We start from the raw sequence: 12,663 nt of genomic DNA, 5'->3' as shown, positions 1-12,663 counted from the left end.
CACGACTGGATGTGGCAGGACTGCAGAGCTTTGATCTGATCCGTTGGTTGTGGAATCGCTTAACTCTGTCCATAGCATGTTGCTTCCGCTGTTTAGCACGCATGTATTCCTGAGTTGTAGCTTCACCAGGTTGGCACCTCATTTTTAGGTACGCCTGGTGCTGCTCCTGGCCTGCTCTTCTACACTCTTCATTTAACCAGGGTTGATCCCCTGGCTTGTTGGTAATGGTAGAGTGAGGAATATGCTGGTCCATGAGTTGCCACAGTTTTGTCCATTCACCTAATCTATCAATATCACTTGGTAATTTTATGTTTTCATCCACACTGCTTACAATGCCAGCAATCTTTGTGTCATCGGCAAACTTAGATATGAGACTTTCTATGCCTTCATCTGAGTCGTTAAAAAATATTGTGAATAATTGAGGCCCCAAGACAAATCCCCGCGGGTCACCACTAGTCACATCCTGCCAATGTAAGTACCTACCCATTCTCCCTACTCTCTGTCGCCTTTCGCTCAGCCTACTACCTAACCAAGTCCATACCTTTCCCTCGATTCCATGGGCTTCTATCTTAGCTAACATTCTCTTATGTGGGACCTTATCAAATGCCTTCTGGAAGTCCATATAAATAACATCCATTGACATTCCCCTGTCCACTACTTTAGTCACTTTTTCTGGAGGTCATCCACTTTGGATCAAAAAAGGATAGATCAGGGTACGTTCTAAATGGTGAGAAGCTGGGAACTGTGGAGGGTCAGAGAGATTTAGGGGTCCGTGTACAGAAATCACTTCAAACTAGTGTTGGTAAAAAAAAACGATGATTGGGATGTTCGTAACGGCTGGTCAGTTAACTTGCTTAAAACACACCATAATGTTGTAATCGTGGGTTTGATTCCTGTATGGGCTGTTAAGGGGCTTTATTTCGGGTTTTCGGAACTTTTAAAACCCAAGCTTTACAAACAGATTCACAAACAAATTCACGGGGACAGTTTTATTGAATAACATCCATTGTAACTTTACCCCTGGGCCGGAGAAACACGTCTTTCTTTTTATTTGTCTTTCTCCGGTTTGCAGAGAAACGTTTAACTCGCGGCCTGTTCCCATTAATGATCATCAGCAGCAACAGACAGACAGAGCGGGTCTGACCGCCCCGAGATGTGGAAAAGGCATCAGTTTGGAACAAATGCATGAAATCAAATAGTCACCCGGCACCGAGAGGGACAAAACCAAGAGAAAAAGGCAGAAGGTAACAGAGAAATAAAAACCAAATACAGACGATATAAATATCTCCCATCCTTGATGTCTCTCAAATCCATCCCCAATCCTTCAGTGGCGGGGATCAAATTTATCTGTCAATAAATGCGAGAATCGACCCAAAGAAGAAGAAACGAAACAACCAAAAACTACCGAACCCGGGATTAAACCAAGGACCTTTAGATCTTCAGTCCAATGCAATTCCAACTGAGTATTTGGACCCCAGAGCAAATGCAACTTTGCGCCATTGTCTTCCAAGAAAATATAACCCCTCCGAAGCCCTGCTCCTCCTGTTCATTACCGCACTTCATAGATAAACATCGCACTCATATATACACACCCACAGTTCATATATAAACATCGCACTCATATCTACACACCCACAGTTCATATAGAAACATCGCACTCATATATACACACCCACAGTTCATATATAAACATCACACTCATATATACACACCCTCAGTTCATATATAAACATCGCACTCATATATACACACCCACAGTTCATATATAAACATCGCACACATATAGACACACCCACAGTTCATATATAAACACCGCACTCATGTATACACACCCACAGTTCATATATAAACATCGCAATCATATATACACACCCACAGTTCATATATAAACATCGCACTCATATATACACACCCACAGTTCATATATAAACATCGCAATCATATATACACACCCACAGTTCATATATAAACATCGCACACATATATACACACCCACAGTTCATATATAAACATCGCACTCATATATACACACCCACAGTTCATATATAAACATCGCACTCATATATACACACCCACAGTTTATGAAACAACAGCGCACTCATACTTACACTCCGAGTTTATAGGAGGGAGATTGGTTCCGACCGCCGCTTGGGCTCTCGGAGTGGGAGAGGCGGAAGCAGCATGGGCCGTACAAACTGTGGATCTCATTCTGAACACAAGCCGATCGATCATCCTGTGAAATTACATTGTACTTGGGTATGAGGAAGGGTAATGGGCTCTGAGAAGGGTTCAGGGAGTCTAATGGCTTCTTAGTGGCGATCCGGTGGGGCAAGGGGATCCCAGAGAGGGGAAGAGACTATTAGAGCGTATCAGAGAGTGTAAGGGGATCTTAGAGAGGCGAAGGGAGTGTCACAGGGTATCAGAGAGTGTAAGGGGATCTTAGAGAGGGGAAGGGAGTGTCAGAGGGTATCAGAGAGCGTAAGAGGATCTTAGAGAGGGGAAGGGAGTGTCAGAGGGTATCAGAGAGCGTAAGAGGGCTCAGAGAGGGGAAGGGAGTATCAGAGGGTATCAGACAGTGTAACGGGATCACAGAGAAGGGAAGGGAGTGTCAGAGAGTAGCACAGAGTGTAAGGGGATCTCAGAGAGGGGAAGGGAGTGTCAGAGGGTATCAGACAGTGTAACGGGATCTCAGAGAGGCGAAGGGAGTGTCGGAGGATATCAGAGTGTAAGAGGATCGCAGAGAGGGGAAGGGAGTGTCAGAGGGTATCAGACAGTGTAACAGGATCTCAGAGAAGGGAAGGGAGTGTCAGAGAGTATCAGAGAGTGTAAGAGGGCTCAGGGCGTATCAGTGGGTAAGGAGCATTTTGCGGGTATCAGAGAGTGTAAAGGGCGCTGACAAGGTTCAAAAAGGATAATGGACTCTCGGACCATATCGGAGAAGATGAGGAGCTCACGGAGAATCAAATCAGGTAAGGGGGTCTCCGGAGGTATCAGAGAGGCGAATGGATCCAGAGTTGGCATCTTCTGAATCTTACATTTTGAAGGCATCAACACATTTAATAACAGCAAAAAATGAAGCCGGTTGAACCGATAATCTGTCCGTGTCCCATGTGGAGGGAATGAGACGATAGAATCGGGAGGGGCTGGATATTTTGCAACGCTCACGGTTTCCTTTCACACAGCTCAGTGTTGTGTCTGTGAATGTAACTGGATTTCATGAACTGGAGATAAGAGGTCGCACTTTGGACCTTTTATCACCCAGTTTGAGAAATAAAACACGAAACGCCCAGCGTGGGGCTCGAACCCACGACCCTGAGATTAAGAGTCTCATGCTCTACCGACTGAGCTAGCCAGGCCGCCTTCAAGATGCTTTCCCATCCTATTATTGTAGAGAGGCAGCTGTGGATTTTGCTGCAGGGGTTCAGTTTGTCTGACAATCCCAGCGTCGCTCCTTCTGTGCACTCGCTTTTCATTCTGGAGTCAGTCTGATGCCTTTTCCCCGTCCTCCAGCACCGCGCTGAGCAGGAGAGGAACATCGAGACAGGAGAGGGCCACTCAGCCCCTCTTCCTGCTGTCCCATTCAATTGGATCATGAGGTGGTCTGTAACTCAACTCTGTTTCCCCGCATTGGAAACATATCCCTTGGGACCCGAACCGAAAAAAGATCTGTCAATATCAGTCTTGTAAATTTGAATTGAGCCTCAATCCACATCCTTTTGGCCGAGAGAGTTCCAGCTTTCGGCCGTATTTTGTTTGCGAAAGTGATTCCTGATTTCTCGCCTCATTAATCGAGCACTAATTTCAAGATTAACCCCCTCATTATGCATTCCGCCAACAGAGAGGAAAAAAGGCCGCCTTAAGCGGAGATTGAACAAAGGATCTGTGGATTTTAATTCTAACGCTACCCCATCTGAGCTATTTCTGTTTTCTGTACATGCAATGTTTTATTTTTCTTTGAAAATCACATAAACGTAGATGCGATTTCCCTCTCGGTGAACAGAGTGCTTCGGAGTAATGAGAGCGAACAAACCGTGGATCTGATCCTTAACACAGACTGGTAGATCCACATGTGGAATTAAATCGCACTTGGGTAGCAGAGAGGTTAATGGCTCCTGAGAATGAACCAGGGAGTCTAAGGGTTTATTAGTGTGGATCCGGTGGGGCAACGGGATCCCAGAGGCTGTCAGGGAATCAAAGGGCTTCTCAGGGGTTATCAAGGGGTGTGAGGCTATGAGGTATCAAAGAGTTTACGGCACTCTCAGAAGTTATCAGAGAGGGCAAGGGACTGCCAGATGTTATCAGAGAGGGCAAGGGACTGCCAGATGTTATCAGAGAGGGCAAGGGACTTCCAGATGTTATCAGAGAGGGCAAGGGACTGCCAGATGTTATCAGAGAGGGCAAGGGACTGCCAGATGTTATCAGGGAGAGTCAGGGTGTGTCAGTGGGTAAGGGGCCCTCCGAGCGTATCAGAAAATGGAAAGGGCACGGAGGAGGTATCAAGATAACAGAGAGGGAGAGAAAACGCTCCTGAAACCCGGGACTGAACCCTTCAGATCTTCAGTCTGACTGAGTTATTTCGGTGTTCTGGACATCCCGGAAATTCACTCGAGGGTCTGTTAGAATCGCAACAAAACTCTTCCTACAATCGCAGCCTCTAAACCTCCACCCAGGACTTTCAATGGTGCAACTTTGATGAACTTCTGCTACTTTTTAATTTGTTCTCAGCAGTAACTGTTCACATCCTTTATCTGGCCCATGACATGGCATCTAGAAGAAAATGTCGATTGCAGCTTCACTGAAGCGGGGGACGCTTTGCACTCGTGAAAAAATCATACGCGAAAGAGACGGTTTGATCGAGGTGACACCAGGCCAGAGCAAAGGTCAGTTAATGTTTGCCGAGTGGCGAGAGGGAGAATTTGGAACTTCTGTGCGGTTGCACTGTGACTTTCACGGATCTGCTTGGAGCGATATTCCCTTGAATTCATCACCTACAGGGACAATTTGATTCTCAGTTCCGGTTTTCTCCTGGTGCGCTTCTGAGATATAAAAAAATGAATGGATGATATCAACCTGAACCTCGTCACGGACACGCTACAGACTCAAAGCTCAGCACGACTCCAATCTGTTTCAGTTGGAAATTGTTTCCCAGAGATGGACAGTAATGCGCTGTCTGAGGCTGCATTCGCTGCTTTCCGCCGGCAGCGGGTGATTGGAGAAAGCGGGGCCGGACAATGTCGCTGCTGTCACGGCCTCACTCACTCGGGGAGCTGGGGATCAGCGAAAAACTGATGGGTTTGATGCTGCGTCAAAAATGCGGCTTAGAATTGCTTTTGTTAACTGAGGCAGCGCTGCAGGATCCTTTAACGATCTCTCACAAATAAACTGAAACCTGTCGGAGGGTGAATAATATTTCACTTTAATCGTGAGCCCTCCTTTTGAACCTTGTCTGTCAAGAAGTATTTCGATCACCTTCAAGCCATTCTCGGTTTTTTGGATATTGTTCAGATACCTGTTATCCAGCGGCAGGTGGAATATCAGCCGCGCTCAGCTGGCAATGTTTACGGTACATTTTTCTGTGAACAGAACACACATTCGAAACCTGGAAATGCGAAACAACGAATTTTAAGGTAAAAGCTCCCTATTGTCCCCGGGTGGGCTCGAACCACCAACCTTCACAGTTAATAACCAAACGCGCGAACCAATTACACCACAGTGGCCTTCTTGAACCATTAATTCACCGAGCTAACGTTTGAGCTTGCAGCGATCAATGTAACAGCTGTCTGACCATCAGTTTACTTTTCCAAAATAAAGGGTGTGCAGTTTGCACGAGTGAAAATCGGTGCCGTCTTCTTTCTGAACATCAAACTCCCCTTGCCCCTAAATGCCTGTATGTTGGAAGACTCGGTCCCCCAGTCGGAGAGAGGATTGATTTTTCGAGCTGTGATTCACCATTCTCTATTCCAATATTGCAGAAAATTAGATGAGATGAAATGAGCAGGTCCAACGAGCAGGTCTGTGACACTACACGGTGTCTACAAAGTTGTCTCTTGCACTTACAGTAAAGCGGACGGCAGTTTTCACTATTAAACCAGTAACTATGATGTTAAGAAAGTATGTGGCCGAGAAAGACTTGATTTCAGCGCGGTGACACTGGGCCAGAGTAAAGTTCAGTTAATGCGATTGCCGAGTGGGGAGAGGGTGGATTTGGAACTCCCGTGCGGCTGCGCTGCGCATTGTCCAGATCTGCTTGGAGCGATATTCACTTCAATTCATCACTTACAGGGACAGTTTGATTCTAAGTTTCTTTTTTCTGGTGCTTGGTGAGATTTCAAAATTGAAAGCGGCCCATACCGACTCCAAACTCGTCACTTACACGCTGACAGATACAAGGCCGTCACACTCTTCACTTCAGTGAGATGAAAGCGGAGAGCGATTTCACGGTCGAATACAATGGCGAACAAAACTCATTCAATGAAAGTGTCGGTCATTGAGGTGCCTTTAAATTCCTGATTGTTTGAACTGAACTTCTTCCCAAAGCGTTTGAGATTCACGTGAAGCGATTTGGCGACATCTTTTCCCTCTTTGCAAAAGTTTCACTGCAAATAAATGCGAGAATCGACCCAAAGAAAAAGAAACTAAACAACCAAAAACTGCCGAAACTCGGGATTGAACCAAGGACCTTTAGATCTTCAGTCTAACGCTCTCCCAACTGAGCTATTTCGGCTCTGCAGCTAACCTTTACTCTGTGTCATTGTCGTGGAAGAAAATATAACCCCAGGTGGAATTACCCCTCCTGTTCATTCCACAATTCATATAAAAACATCGCACTCATATATACACACCCACAGTTCATATATAAACATCGCACTCATAAAAACACACCCACAGTTCATATATAAACATCACACTCATATATACACACCCACAGTTCATATATAAACATCACACTCATATATACACACCCACAGTTCATATAAAAACAGCACTGTCATACATAAACTCCCAAAGTTTATAAATCAGCAGCGCACTCATAGATCCACACCCATTTTATAGGAGGAAGATCGGTACCGACTGCCAATGGAGCTCTCAGAGTGGGAGAGGCGGAAGCAACAGCGACCGAACAAACTCTGGATCTCATCCTTAACACAGACCGGTAGATCCACCTGTGAAGTTACACCGCACTTTGATATCAGGGACGGTAACGGGTTCTGAGAAGGCAACAGGGCGTCCAATGGCTTCTTAGTGGCAATGCTTTGGGACAAGGGCATCTCAGAGAGGGGAAAGGGACAGTCAGAGGGCATCAGAGAGTGTAACAGGGCTCAGAGAGGGGAAGGGGCAGTCAGAGGGTATCAGAGAGTGTAACGGGGCTCAGAGAGGGGAAGGGGCAGTCAGAGGGTATCAGAGAGTGTAACGGGGCTCAGAGAGGGGAAGGGGCAGTCAGAGGGCATCAGAGAGTGTAACGGGGCTCAGATAGGGGAAGGGGCAGTCAGAGAGTATATTGAGATCTCGCAGAGACTGCCAGAGGGTATCAGAGAGTATATTGAGACCTCGCACAGGGGAAGGACTGCCAGAGGGTATCAGAGAGTGAAGGACGCTCAGGGCGTCTCAGTGGGTGAGGGGCACTCAGCGGGTATCAGAGAGTGTAAAGGGCGCTGACGAGGATAATGGACTCTCTGAGGGTATCAGAGAAGATAAGGAGCTCCGGGAGAATCAAAGAGGGTAAGGTGGGCTCAGGAGGTATCAGAGAGGCGAACGGATCCAGAGTTGGCGTCTTCTAAATATTACACTTCCTAACCATCAACATTTTTAATAACAGCAAAAATGAAGCCGATTGAAACGGTATCTGCCGTGTCCCATGTGGAGGGAATGAGAAGATAGAATCGGGAGGGACTGGATATTTGGCAACGCTCACGGTTTCCTTTCACACAGCTCAGGGTTGTGTCTGTTTATATAACTGGATTTCTTGAACTGGAGATAAGAGGTTGCACTTTGAACCTTTCATCACCCACTGTGAAAAATAGAACACAAAACGCCCAATGTGTGGTTTAAACCCACGCCCCTGAGATTAGGAATTTCGTGCTTTACCGACTGAGCTAGCCGGGCCAGCGGCAGGGCTCCTTCTCATCCGATTATTGCAGAGAGGCGGGTGGTGAGGTTGCTGTAGGGGTTCAGTTTGTCCGACAATCCCAAGGTGGCTGAATCTGAACACCCGCTTTTCATTCTGGAGTCGGTCTGATGCCTCTTACCAGTCGTCCAGCCCCGCACTGAGCAGGAGAGGAACATCGGGACAGGAGAAGACCATTCAGCCCCTCGAACCTCCTGTCCCATTCAATTAGATCATGAAGTGATCAATAATTCAACTCTGTTTCCCTGCCTTGGACTCATATCCCCTGGGACCCGAACAGAAAAAAGATCGATGAATATCAGATTGAAAATTTGAATTGAGCCTCAATCCACATCCTTTTGGCCGACAGAGTTCCAGCTTTCGGCCGTATTTTGTTTGCGAAAGTGATTCCTGATTTCTCGCCTCATTAATCGAGCACTAATTTCAAGATTAAACCCCCTTATTATGCATTCCGCCAACAGAGAGAGAGGAAAAAAGGCCGCCTTAAGCGGAGATTGAACAAAGGATCTGTGGATTTTAATTCTAACGCGACCCCATCTGAGCTATTTCTGTTTTCTGGACATGCAATGTTTTATTTTTCTTTGAAAATCACATAAACGTAGATGCGATTTCCCTCTCGGTGAACAGAGTGCTTCGGAGTAATGAGAGCGAACAAACCGTGGATCTGATCCTTAACACAGACTGGTAGATCCACATGTGGAATTAAATCGCACTTGGGTAGCAGAGAGGTTAATGGCTCCTGAGAATGAACCAGGGAGTCTAAGGGTTTATTCGTGTGGATCCGGTGGGGCAACGGGATCCCAGAGGCTGTCAGGGAATCAAAGGGCTTCTCAGGGGTTATCAAGGGGTATGAGGCTATGAGGTATCAAAGAGTTTACGGCACTCTCAGAAGTTATCAGAGAGGGCAAGGGACTGCCAGATGTTATCAGGGAGGGCAAGGGACTGCCAGATGTTATCAGAGAGGGCAAGGGACTGCCAGATGTTATCAGAGAGGGCAAGGGACTGCCAGATGTTATCAGAGAGGGCAAGGGACTTCCAGATGTTATCAGAGAGGGCAAGGGACTGCCAGATGTTATCAGAGAGGGCAAGGGACTGCCAGATGTTATCAGGGAGAGTCAGGGTGTGTCAGTGGGTAAGGGGCCCTCCGAGCGTATCAGAAAATGGAAAGGGCACGGAGGAGGTATCAAGATAACAGAGAGGGAGAGAAAACGCTCCTGAAACCCGGGACTGAACCCTTTAGATCTTCAGTCTGACTGAGTTATTTCGCTGCTCTGGACATCCCGGAAATTCAATCGAGGGTCTGTTAGAATCGCAACAAAACTCTTCCCACAATCGCAGCCTCTAAACCTCCACCCAGGACTTTCAATGGTGCAACTTTGATGAACTTCTGCTACTTTTTAATTTGTTCCCAGCAGTAACTGTTCACATCCTTTATCTGGCCCATGACATGGCATCTAGAAGAAAATGTCGATTGCAGCTTCACTGAAGCGGGGGACGCTTTGCACTCGTGAAAAAATCATACGCGAAAGAGACGGTTTGATCGAGGTGACACCAGGCCAGAGCAAAGGTCAGTTAATGTTTGCCGAGTGGCGAGAGGGAGAATTTGGAACTTCTGTGCGGTTGCACTGTGACTTTCCCAGATCTGCTTGGAGCGATATTCCCTTGAATTCATCACCTACAGGGACAATTTGATTCTCAGTTCCGGTTTTCTCCTGGTGCGTTTCTGAGATATAAAAAAATGAATGGATGATATCAACCTGAAATTCGTCACGTCCACGCTACAGACTCAAAGCTCAGCACAACTCCAATCTGTTTCAGTTGGAAATTGTTTCCCAGGGATGGACAGTAATGCGCTGTCTGAGGCTGCATTCGCTGCTTTCCGCCGGCAGCGGGTGATTGGAGAAAGCGGGGCCGGACAATGTTACTGCTGTCACGGCCTCACTCACTCGGGGAGCTGGGGAAGCAGCGAAAAACTGATGGGTTTGATGCTGCGTCAAAAAAGCGGCTTCGAACTGCTTTTGTTAACTGAGGCAGCGCTGCAGGATCCTTTAACGATCTCTCACAAATAAACTGAAACCTGTCGGAAGGTGAATAATATTTCACTTTAATCGTGAGCCCTCCTTTTGAACCTTGTTTGTCAAGAAGTATTTCGATCACCATCAAGCCATTCTCGGTTTTTTGGATATTGTTCAGATACCTGTTATCCAGCGGCAGGTGGAATATCAGCCGCGCTCAGCTGGCAATGTTTACGGTACATTTTTCTGTGAACAGAACGCACATTCGAAACCTGGAAATGCGAAACAACGAATTTTAAGGTCAAAGCTCCCTATTGTCCCCGGGTGGGCTCGAACCACCAACCTTCACAGTTAATAACCAAAGGCGCTAACCAATTGCACCACAGTGGCCATCTTGAGCCATTAATTCACCGAGCTACCGTTTCAGCTTGCAGCGATCAATGGAACAGCTGTCTGACCATCAGTTTACTTTTCCAAAATAAAGGGTGTGCAGTTTGCACGAGTGAAAATCGGTGCCGTCTTCTTTCTGAACATCAAACTCCCCTTGCCCCTAAATGCCTGTATGTTGGAAGACTCGCTCCCGCAGTCGGAGAGAGGATTGATTTCTCGAGCTGTGATTCACCATTCTCTGTTCCAATATTGCAGAAAATGAGATGAGATGAAATGAGCAGGTCAAACGAGCAGGTCTGTGACACTACACGGTGTCTACAAAGTTGTCTCTTGCACTTACAGTAAAGCGGACGGCAGTTTTCACTCTTAAACCAGCAACTATGATGTTAAGAAAGTATGTGGCCGAGAAAGACTTGATTTCAGCGCGGTGACACTGGGCCAGAGTAAAGTTCAGTTAATGCGATTGCCGAGTGGGGAGAGGGTGGATTTGGAACTCCTGTGCGGCTGCGCTGCACATTGTCCAGATCTGCTTGGAGCGATATTCACTTCAATTCATCACTTACAGGGACAGTTTGATTCTAAGTTTCTTTTATCTGGTGCTTGGTGAGATTTCAAAATTGAAAGCGGCCCGTGCTTACCCCAAACTCGTCACTTACACGCTGACAGATACAAGGCCGTCACACTCTTCACCAGTGAGATGAAAGCGGAGAGCGATTTCACGGTCGAATACAATGGCGAACAAAACTCAATCAAAGAAAGTGCAGGTCATTGAGGGGCCTTTAAAGTCCTGATTGTTTGAACTGAACTTCTTCCCAAAGCGTTTGAGAGTCACGTGGGGCGATTTGGGGATTTATTTTCCCTCTTTGCAAAATCTTCAACCACAGTTCAAGATCAAAAGTCGAGGGCAGAATGAGACGCCTTCCTGAAAATTGGGAACCAGAGAAGCAGATTTGAGAAAAAGCAGATGAAACATTCATTCCGGAACGATCCAGAATCCGATCAGCTCGAACAGCAACGATTACCCCGTGATTTGAACACTCAGCCTTCTGGTGGCGCAATAAATAATGTAGATAGAAGCAGGAAGTTGAAAAGTCGGAATTGATAAATTAAGTGAGTGGGCAAATATAGCTCAATGTGGGGGAGAGCGAGGTCATCCACTTTAAATCTACGATAAATCAGTGTATTTTCTAAATGGTGATAAACTAGGAACTGTGGAGGAGCAGAGAGATTTTTGGTCCATGTACAGAAACCGCTACCAACCAGCGCACAGGTACAAAAATTAATTAAACAGCCGAATGTGCCATTCGGACAGCCGGTTAGTTCATTTGCATAGAGTTTACCGTAATATCATGATCACGGATTCGATTCTTGTAATTTACTTTATTTATTTCGGGTTTTTTAACTTTTAAATCGAAGCTTTACAAACAGGTCCACAGACAAATTCCCAGGGACAGTTTATTGAATAACATCCATTATAACTTTGCCCCTGGGCCGGAGAAATACGTCTTTCTTTTTATTTGTCTTTCTCCGGTTTGCAGGTAAATGTTTAACTCGCAGCCTGTTCCCATGAATGATCATCAGCAGCAACAGACAGACAGAGCGGGCCTGACCGCCCCGAGATGTGGAAAAGGCATCAGTTCAGGACAAATGCATCAAATCAAATAGTCACCCGGCACCGAGAGACAAAACCAAGAGAAAAAGGCAGAAGGTAACAGAGAAATAAAAACCAAATACAGACGATAGAAATATTTCCCATCCTTGATGTCTCTCTATTCCATCCCCAATTCTTCAGTGGCGGGGATCAAATTTCACTGTAAATAAATGCGAGAATCGAAGCGAGGAAGAAGAAACGAAACAATCAAAAACTGCCGAAACTCGGGATTGAACCAAGGACCTTTAGATCTTCAGTCTAACGCTCTCCCAACTGAGCTATTTCGGCCCCATATCAAAAAGTTCCTTTATTTCATTGTCTTGGAACAAAATATAACCCCAGGTGGAATTGCCCCTCCTGTTCATTCCTCAATTCATAAAAAAACATCGCACTCATGGAGATACACCCACAGTTCATATAGAAATATCACACTCATCGATACACTCCCACAGGTCATCTATAAATATCGCACACAGATATAC

The 12,663-nt window shown here is 46.1% G+C and overlaps 1 protein-coding gene and 3 non-coding genes across 4 annotated transcripts in view; all 4 read right to left on the bottom strand.

Moving 5' to 3' along the window:
• LOC137310548 (zinc finger protein 271-like) overlaps positions 1-12,663 on the bottom strand; it is a 342,914-nt gene that overhangs the window by 151,570 nt on the left and 178,681 nt on the right. The window lies entirely within an intron of this gene.
• Positions 3,284-3,356, bottom strand: trnak-cuu (transfer RNA lysine (anticodon CUU)). The gene has a single exon. It is a non-coding gene; the product is annotated as a tRNA-Lys (tRNA).
• trnaf-gaa (transfer RNA phenylalanine (anticodon GAA)) lies at positions 6,652-6,724 on the bottom strand. Its single transcript has one exon. It is a non-coding gene; the product is annotated as a tRNA-Phe (tRNA).
• trnaf-gaa (transfer RNA phenylalanine (anticodon GAA)) lies at positions 12,397-12,469 on the bottom strand. Its single transcript has one exon. It is a non-coding gene; the product is annotated as a tRNA-Phe (tRNA).

This window comes from Heptranchias perlo, unplaced genomic scaffold (genome assembly GCF_035084215.1).
Source record: "Heptranchias perlo isolate sHepPer1 unplaced genomic scaffold, sHepPer1.hap1 HAP1_SCAFFOLD_263, whole genome shotgun sequence".
In the NCBI taxonomy this organism is placed as follows: domain Eukaryota; kingdom Metazoa; phylum Chordata; class Chondrichthyes; order Hexanchiformes; family Hexanchidae; genus Heptranchias; species Heptranchias perlo.
The sequence above is the reverse complement of the archived record's forward strand: the minus strand, read 5'-3'. Positions and strand labels throughout refer to the sequence as shown.